Genomic DNA, 10,792 nt, shown 5'->3' on the forward strand with positions numbered 1-10,792 from the left:
ATATATGCACACGCAGTTTCGATCTCATACGGATGTATGTCCGTGTAAGCGCGTATGTACCGCTCTGCAAGGGAGAGAAAGAGAGGGAGAAGGGGGACACAGAGTCAGAGTGAGAGAGACAGGCATATAAGCAGACAGAATGGGAAGAAGAGAGCCATAGAGAGAGAGAGAAACAGACTGAGAGGAAGATAATGAATGAGAGAAAGAGAGAGAAAGAGTGAGACAGACAGACAGACCGGGAGAGAGAGAGAGAAAGATAGAGAATGAGAAAACGAGAGATAAAAAGACTGACAGACATCAAACAGGGACAGAGACACAGAGAATGAGAGAGAGGGAAAAAGTAATAGGGAGAGAGTGAGAAAGAGAGAGAGACAGACAGAGAGAGACATACAAGAGAGAGGGAATGAGAGGGAGAGAGAAAGCGATTAGAAGAGAGTAAGAGAGAGAAGACAGAGAAAAACACAGAGAATGAGAAACAGAGAGAGAATAAGAAAAAGAGAGAGAAAGAGAGACAGACAGAGACAGACAGATAGACAGAGACAGACAGACAGAGAGAGACAGATAGGCAGAGAGAAACAGTGGTACATTATATTCGAGTGGGTACATTTCATAATGTATGACTTTATGTAACCATCCAATAATATTTTCTGGACTGCAATTTCAGGAGAGCAAATTTTTCTCCGGCCGCCATTACAATCAAACCACCACCCCCACCACCACGATCACCACCTCAGTACCGACCCTAGCCCCACCACCGACGCCGTTTGCATTTTCATTCCCGTTTACTCACCCAAACCCATTTTACCATTCTTCGCTAAAGGTTCCTGCTATTTACATAACAGGACACTTTTATGTTTTGGCTGTGGAATTATGAAAAGTAAACCGAGGTTTTTATACGAAAGGCAAGAGATGGAATCTTTAGCTTGTAAAAGATAAAGTGACAATGATTTTTAAAAAAACAACAGACACAAATGTAAAAAGAAAAAGAAAAAGTGAAGTAAAATAAAAACAAAGAAATATTGCAATGGTAACAGTGACAAGATGGAGGAAAACGCCAACACAACAACCAACAACTAACAACAATTGCAATATTTATCCACCTCCTCGCCCTCCTCCTCATACGACTTCTACTTCTACTGATGATGATGATGACGATGCTGATGACGATGATGATGACGATGATTATGACGATGATGATGACGATGGTTATGATGATGATTATGATGATGATGACGATGACGATGATGACGACGATGATTATGATGATTATGATGACGATGATGATGACGATGATTATGATATTACTACTACTACTACTACAAGTACTACTACTACTGTTGTTGCTGCTACTGTTACTGCCGTGACTGCTGTTGCTACTACTACTACTACTACTACTACTACTACTACTACTACTACTACTACTACTACTACTACTACTACAACTCCTACTGCTGCTGCAGTGGCTATTGCTGCTACTACTACCACTACTACTGGTACTACTACTACTACTACTACTCTACTACTACTACTACTACTACTACTGCTGCTACTACTACTACTACTTCTACTGCTGCTACCACTAGTGCTACTACTACTACTATAACTTCTATGATTATCAACAAAAACCAAAAACGATGCAAACAACAATAACTACACCAATAACTAGTAATAGCCACAACTAAAGTAATAATAATAATAATAATAATAATAATATAATAATAATAATAATAATAACAACAATAATAATAACGACACCGACAAATAACAAAACAATAATACTCAAGATGATATCGATAATGACGTTGATGATAATGATGATGATGATGGTGGTTGTGGGGGTGCTGGTGGTGGTTGTCGTCGTCGTCGTGGTGATAATAAAAATAATAATTATCGAGGTGTCGTTACATGAAGACTTAGAATGGCGTCGTGTGCATGTCATATATGTGCGTGCGCGCGTGTAGAGGTGTGTGTGTGTGTGTGTACGTATGTGTGTGTGTATGTGTGTGTGAGTGTGTGTGCGTGTGTGTGTGTGTGATTAACTGCGTTGTAATCGTGCGCAGTTATGAAAAGGGTAGCTGGGTATATAAGAGACTAACTATTGTAGTGTGTTCGTTCTTGCGTTTGCGTGTGTGTATGTGTGTGTGTGTATGTGTGTATATGTGTGAGAGAGAGAGAGAGAGAAAGAGAGAGAGCAGTTGTTGTCATTGTAAGAGGCGTAAAAGGCGATGTAGAAAGTGAAAACGAGGTTGTCGGTGGCGCGCGCGCGTGCGGAGGAGCGTCGGAAGGTGAGGAAGGGGACGGGTGAAGTTTTGTGTCTTCAAAATGGAGGTGTTGACATCGACAATAAGAATGAATGACAGACACCCGGATTGAGAGAGAGAGAGAGAGAGAGAGAGAGAGAGAGAGGAACGGGTGGGGGTGGGGTTGGGGGTAAGGGAGATTATAGACAGGTCAGACAGACAGAGTCACATTGAAAGACGAGTAGACAAAGCGAGGGCGAGGCATGGGAAGAGCATGCGCAGACTGAAGCAGACGTGCTGACAGGCAGGCATGCAGGAAAGCGGGCAACGGGCAAGAAGGGGAGGGAAGCAAGGAGAGGCGGAGAGATGGGTAGAGGAAGAGATGACGAGAGACCGAGCGGGGGTGAGAGAGAGAGAGAGAGAGAGAGAGAGCGAGAGAGAGAGAGGTAGGCAAATAGACAGAGAGGGAGAGGAAGGTGGAAAGAAATGGAGAGAATGCGAGGGTTAAATGGTAAAGATGACTGCTGTGTGATGGTAAATGTATACGAACGGGAAGAGTAAATGGTTGCAAATGTGACTTGGAGAAATAGAGAGGAAGACAGAGAAGTAGATACAGAGAGGAGAAGAAAATAGAGAGAGTGAGTGAGAGAAAGAGAGGGACGTCGGAGAAAGAAGTCAGACGGAGAAAGACAGAGAGAGAGAATAGAAGAGAGAGTGATTGAGTGAAGGGGGCAGGAAGAGCGTTAAATGTTAAAGATGAACGTCGAGTGATGGTGAATCTATATGAACAAGGAGAGTAAGAGTAAGTGATTGAGAATAGGAGAGAGAGAGGAACACAGGAAGAGAGGTAAATAGGGAGAGGGAGACAGAAAGACAAACAAAGAGAGAGAGAGAGGGGGGAGAGAGGGAGAACGTAAGGAAGGCTGGTAAGAAGAAGTGAGAGAGAAAGAGGAGTGGGAAGGAGAGAAGGGATATTGTGATTCCTGTTTGGGTTCGCGTACGCGTCTGTCTCTGTGTCTTGTATCTGCTGCCTGTATACGCTCACAAATGTATTTAGTGAGTGCGCTTACGTGTCTCCTTGTATGTGTGTGTGTGATGTACGGGCTGTGTGTGTGTGTGTGTGTGTGTCGGTGGTTAAAATGGAATGTGGAGGGTTAAATTGGATGTGTGAAACGGTGGCGGGAAGAGGAGGAGATTGCGAGAAAATTACACGTGCTGACGCCAACCGGTCTTAATGGTTTCTTTCTCGAATGAAGACGTTTTTCCCTCTTCTGTCCTCTACCTCCTCCCATCCTTTCGTTCGCTTCTTTCTTTCCTTTTTTTTCTTTCTGCCACCAGACACTACAAAACGCCACGCGCCACAACACTCCACCCCCAACCCCAACCCCAACCCGCCTATAACCCACCGCCACCCGATTCCACTACACTCCTCATCCAACTTCTTGTTGTGCAGACCCACCGTACCTATTCTCTTATTCAAAACACAAAATTCCACCCCTTTTCTTATACACCTGACTCCGCCACCAACATCACCATTAATGGTTCAAACATCACCAACGCCAATGCCGCCACCACATCAAAAATTATCACCACCACGACTACGGCTAGCACTAACGCCACCACCACCATCACAATCATCACTATCAAACTCAGCATCACTACTATCGTCATATCTAATATTGCTTTCAAATTTTACCACAAAGGCCAGCCATTTCGGGAGAGGGTGTATTATTCGATTAAATCGGCCTCAGAGTTCGATTGGTATTTATTTTATCGATCCCGAGGGATGAAAAGCAATGTCAACCTCGGTGAACTTTGAACTCCGAACGCAAAGTGGGGCGAAATACTGCCGAGCTTTGTGCCCAGTGCGCTAACGATTCTGCTATTTGGCCACCTTCCTTTCATGTTGAATATTGACCCCAACGGATAGAAGGTAATGTCGACCTGAGTGGATTTGATCTCAGAACATGAAGACGGACGTAATGCTGCTAAGTAATTTGTCCGGCGTGCTACCGATTCTGCCAGCTCCGCTCGTCGCCTTATCGCCATATTTAACGCTGATTTCAAATTTTCCACAAAGTCAGCATTTTCGGTGAAGGTGTTAGTATGTTTCATCGGCCCCATTACTCAATTGGTACTTATTTTAACGATTCTGAAAGGATGAAAATGAGGATCGAATTCTGCGGCTTTTGAACTGGAAACATAAAAGGAAAAACCTGGCGTTCAAATGATTCTGTCAGTTCGCCACTAATCGTCATACTCTTTTACTTTTTTTACCTGTTTCAGTCATTTTACTGCGGCCATGCTGGAGCACCGCCTTTAGTCGAGCAAATCGACCCCAGGACTTATTTTTGTAAGCCTAATACTTATTCTATCGGTCCTTTTTGCCGAACCGCTAAGTTACGGGGATGTAAACACACCAGCATTGGTTGTCAAGCGATGTTGGGGGGACAAACACAGAAACACAAAAATGTGCACACGCATGCATACACACACACACACACACACACACACACACACACACACACACACACACACACATATTTATTTCTCCCGAAATCACAGGTTTTATTCCAAAATTTGAAACCAATATGCGTGTATGCATGTGTGTGTGTGTGTAGACGCAAGTTCAGCTGTGTTGTAGGAAGCTTACATCTCAATCATATGGTCCTGGCACCTTCGGCAAATTTCTCCTATATAGCCTCTGGCCGACCAAAGCCTTGTGAGTAGTTTTGTTCGACGGAAACTGAAAGAAGACTGTCGTATATATATATATATATATATATATATATATATACATACATACATACATACATACATACACACATACATACATAGACACACACACACAGAGAGGCATATATACATATACATATATATAAATAAATATATATGTATATTTGTTATATATATATATATATATATATATATATGTAAATGTAAAAAAATACAAACTGGGACAAGAACGTGAAACAAAAAACACGGACGGGACATTCGAACCCTTCAATCTTCAGTCAAGAACCGGATCATCTTCGCAATTTCGGCTGATTAGATAGATAGATAGATAGATAGTAGCACGTGTATCTTTGTGTTTGTTTTTACGACCACCACCGCTCGCCAACCTGTGCTGGTTTGTTTATGTTCCCGTAACGTAGCAGTTCGTGAAGAGATGCCCAATAAAATAAATACCGGACTTGAAAAAATGTGTAGTGGGGGAGAAGTGGGACTTATTTGAATACAAATTTCAAGATGATGCCCCAGCATGGCCACAGTCCAGTGACTGACTCAAGTAAAAGAAATGGTAAAAATGATGGAAAATCCATGCTACAGTACCAGTGTTCCATCGTTACCATTCATTCATCATTAACATTTCATTTACTATTAGCTCCATACCATCAATGTCACCGCGCCGCCACCTCCACCGCCACCACCACCACCACCACCACCACCACCATAACTATCATCACAATTATCATCGTTACCATCACAACACTGCTGCGACCAACCACCACCACCATCATCATCATACCATTTACTACCACAACGCTGAGCTCTGTCACTATACCATCAATTCTGCTATCCACCAGCGCCACCGTCCATATTATCACGTCAACACTATCACACTCATCGCCAAGACCACCGCCAGCTTTATTACGGCTACCACCACCACCACCACCACCACCGCTGTCATCATCATCATCATCATCATCATAAGTAATGTCATTACTGCCACAGTCCATTAGCATCAATGCAGATTCAAACAGGCCACCATCGCCCCCCTTGCAGTTACCACCACCACCACCACCACTACCATTTCCTCAACCCGCCATCACCACCAACACCATTACCGTTACTAACACCACAACCACCACCAACACTATCACCACCACCACTAGCTCCACCACCACCATCATCACCACTACCGCCACGACTACCACCACTATTACAGTCACTACCACCATTACTAACATTAACTACCACCATTACTAACATTAACGCAACTACCACTACTAGTACCACTGCCAACACTACGCCCATCTCTACCACCAATACCACAACCATCTTCACCACCTCTACGACTACTACCACCACCACCACCACCATCGTCATACCACCACGAACACTAACACTACTTTCACTACCACCGCTCTACCACCACCACCACCACTACCGCTAACATCACTAACACGCCAACCACCACCACTACCAACACCAGCACCACAATAGTACTTTCACCTCCACCCTCATCACACCTCTCATTACCGCCTCCATTACAACCACCGCCACCATCACCATCATACCCACCACTTCCACCATCCCCTCCCCACCTCCGTCGCCTCCGCCACCACCACTCTTACCGACAGTGCTACCCAACCAGTCCGCCATCCGTCTTTTGTTGTAATGGCGTTTGTCACCGACATCGTTGTTTGTTTTGGTTGTTGTTGTGGTTTCCTTCTTGTAATTGGAGTTGATGGAGAAGGTCGCTGTAGTAGTCGTAGTAGTAGTAGCCATAGTAGTAGTAGTAGTAGTAGTAGTAGTAGTAGTAGTAGTAGTAGTTAGTAGTAGTGCAAATAGTGCTAGTAGTAGTACTACTTCTAATAGTCGCAGTAGTAGTCGTAGTAGTAGTAGCAGTAGTAGTCGTAGTAGTAGTCGTAGTAGTAGTAGTAGTAGTAGTAGTAAGTAGTAGTAGTGCAAATAGTGCTAGTAGTAGTACTACTTCTAATAGAAGTAAGTAGTAGTAGTTGTACAACTACTACTAGTAGCAGTAGTAGTAGTAGTAGTAGTATAGTAGTAGTAGTAGTAGCAGCAGCAACGGTGGTTATGATGGTGGTGATAGTGGTGGTGGTGATGATAGTGGTGGTTGTGGCGGTGGCGATTGTTTGTGGTGATGGCGGTGGTAGTGGTGATGCTTGCGGCTGTGACGACAGTGGTTGTATTAGTGGTTCTGGTGGTGGTGCTGCTGCTGGTTGTTGTTGTAGTGGCGGGGGTGTTGTCGGCACTGTCATTGCTGCATCGCTGTTTATAATCGGCGACCGCTGGCGTGAGATGATTGCGAAGCAGGGATTACGGTGTTTGACTTGTGTAACAGAAGTGTAAACGCTAGCTGTGCTGATGGTCCTGAAAGAGTCGCTTAGCCGCCTGGCCTGCGCTAATCGAACCGACCTACGACCAAACCATTTCCAGTCAAAACCAACCTGTGTTTTAGGAATAGGCAGGGCCTTCGCTAAACTCCTGCCACCCCTGCGGTCGCAGGGGGCCTCCGCAGTTGAGGGGCCCATATTAAGATCAAAGTACGTGGATGAGTCATCTATTTACTTTGGTTAAGATGTTGAGCACGAATTAAACCATAATTGTTAACTGAAAATTTCAAGAAATAAAATGGTGTCACATTGTACCCACAAAAGTTGTAAAAATAATACATTGTACCATATACGTGTACCAGACTTTATGGATTATCAATGATATCTATTGAACACGAACTTTGCCCTCAGCTTGATTATTCTGAACTGATCGATGGTTTCGCGCCGATTTGTCGATAGTTTTGTCTTTCAAAGTTGCTTGGATTATAAAAACCCTCTCTTATTCATATCTGTAAATTTTACTTGATGAAATTTGTAATAGACCTACATAGGCGTAGGAGTGGCTGAGTGGTAAGTAGCTTGCTTACCAACCTAATGGTTCCGGTTTAAGTCCCACTGCGTGGCAACTTGGCAAATGTCTTCTACTATAGCCTCGGGCCGAGCAAAGCCTTGTGAGTGGATTGATAGACGGAAACTGAAAGAAGCCCGTCATATATGTGCATATATATATATATATATATATATATATATATATATAATATATATATATATATATGTGTGTGTGTGTGTGTGTTGTGTGTGTTTGGTGTGTCTGTGTTTGTCCTCTTGACAACCGATGCTGCTGTGTTTACGTCCCCGCAACTTAGCGGTTCGGCACAAGAGGCCGATAGAATAAGTACTAGGCTTACAAAGAATAAGTCCTGGGGTCGATTTGCTCAACTAAAGGCGGTGCTCCAGCATGGCCACAATCAAATGACTGAAACAAGTAAAAGAGAGTAAAGAGTATATTTAACTAGTACTTTCAAAGACGTTCTTTAGAATAATGTGAATGGTTGAACGTCATATGGAAGCACGACGAGGGTTCCGGTTGATCCGAATCAAGGGAACAGCCTGCTCGTGAAATTAACGTGTAAGTGGCTGAGCACTCCTCAGACACGCGTAAACTTAACGTAGTTCTCGGGGATATTCAGCGTGACACAGAGAGTGACAAGGCCGGCCCTTTGAAAATACAGGTACAACAGAAGCAGGAAGTAAGAGTGAGAGAAAGTTGTGGTGATAGAGTACAGCAGGGATCACCACCATCCCCTGCCGGAGCCTCGTGGAGCTTTAAGTGTTTTCGCTCAATAAACACCCACAACGCCCGGTCTGGGAATCGAAACCGCAATCCTATGACCGCGAGTCCGCTGCCCTAACCACTGGGCCATTGCGCCTCCACCTGAACGTCAGATAGAATGAACTAAAATATAGCTATGAATAAAAGGTACATATATGCTTTTCTACTCTAGGCACAAAGCCAGAAATTTTGGGAGAGGGTCTAGTCGATTAGATCGACTCCAGTACGCAACTGGTACTTAATTCATCGACCCCGAAAGGATGAACGACAAAGTCGACCTGTCCGAAATTTGAACTCAGAACGTTAAGACAAACGAGATAGCGCTAAACATTTCGCCCGGCGTGCTAACGTTTCTTATTTCTTTACTGCCCACAAGAGGCTACACACAGAGGGGACAAGCAAAGACAGACAAACGAAGTAAGTCGATTACATCGACACCAGTGCGTAACTGGTACTTATTTAATCGATCCCGAAAGGATGAAAGACAAAGGTCGACCTCAGAGAAATTTGAACTCAACCATAAAGACAGACGAAATGCTGCTAAACATTTCGCCCGGCGTGCTGGCTTTTCTGTCAGCTCAGCGCATTAAACAATAAGTGCGTAGATTACGAATTTTGATTGACGGGATGGAGCATTGAAACAGAAGGTTGCAGGGGGCCTCTAAAAGTCACGTGACTGAGCTGGAGATAGGGAAGGGACATCTACGGATCTGTTTCCCAATCTTCTTTTATCCTTTTACTTCCTTCAGTCATTTTGATTATGGCCATGGTGGAGCAATGCCTTTATATATATACATATATACAACAAGAATTTGGTCGGCCCGAGGCTATAGTAGAAGACACTTGCCCAAGGTACCACGCAGTGGGACTGAACCTAGAACCATGTGGTTGGTAAGCAAGCTACTTACCACATATCCACTCCTGCGCCTATATATATATATATATATATATATGTGTGTGTGTGTGTGTGTGTGTGTGTGTGTGTGTTGTGTGTGTGTGTGTATTTTTCCCTTGTTAACAATTAAAAAGGAAAAAAGAAATATATAGTTACCAGGGTAGCAAAAACTTGTGTCGGAAGTAAAAGAATTTGAATAACACATGCGTTTAACTCCATTTATATACATACATATATATAAATAAGTTGAAGGCACCAGAATTTTGTATGGTATTATCCATATAAATCAAATGGGGTGATTAAAAATGAAGTAGCATGAAACAATTGTAGTACTCTACCTTGGATATCTTTGTCGCTTATTTTGATATATTATATATATATATATATATACATGCACACATATATACGACGGGCTCCTTTCAGTTTCCGTCTACTAATTCCACTCACGACGCTCTGGTTGACCCGAGGTTATAGTAGAAGTCATTTGACCAAGGTTCCACGTAGTGGGACTGAACCTGAAACCATGTGGTTGTGAAGTAAGCTTCTTACCACATATCCATGCCTGCCCCTATACGAAAATATTATGTTTTTAGTGTGTGGGATTTGTTTCTGTGTTTTCTATATGTGTTTGAGTGTGTGTGCGCGCGCAAGCTCGTGCCTACGTCTTCAGACTATATGTATGCGAAGGGTCTCCACCAACCAGCACCTGTACGTCCAATAGCGAAAACTACAAATACAAAACATTGAACCAATCTGAGACACTATACATTGAGTATCATCGTACTGGATACATTATAAGTAGGTAGAAAGGGAAACGGGATGTTATGGAAAGAACTGGAAGCCCATTGATCATACGTTCGTTCATTCTATCATGAGTTACCTGGGGCTAAATACGTATAACATCAACAATAACAACTAAATCATTAGAAAAGTCATCGTAACAATGAAGTGGCTGCCAAATGATCTGTTAATCTTTCCATTACAGTATATTGTTTGCTTTTGTTATCGCTTTTGTTGTTGTTGGTGTTGGTGTTGGTGTTGTTGTTGTTTTATAGGCCTGGTCTGCCCTGGAGGAATGTTTTCTATGATGACCATCAGCGTAGCAGCTGAAATCTCTTCATCTTGTTTTAGTGTTTTGCAGCATCACTAACAAGTGAATGTCACCTTCGTGTTTCGATGAAAAAAAATGGTAGCGTTTTACAACTGAGCGAGTTTCGGCAGCCATTTCTTGGACCATCTCATT

This window comes from Octopus sinensis, linkage group LG13 (genome assembly GCF_006345805.1).
Source record: "Octopus sinensis linkage group LG13, ASM634580v1, whole genome shotgun sequence".
Classification (NCBI taxonomy): Eukaryota; Metazoa; Mollusca; class Cephalopoda; order Octopoda; family Octopodidae; genus Octopus; species Octopus sinensis.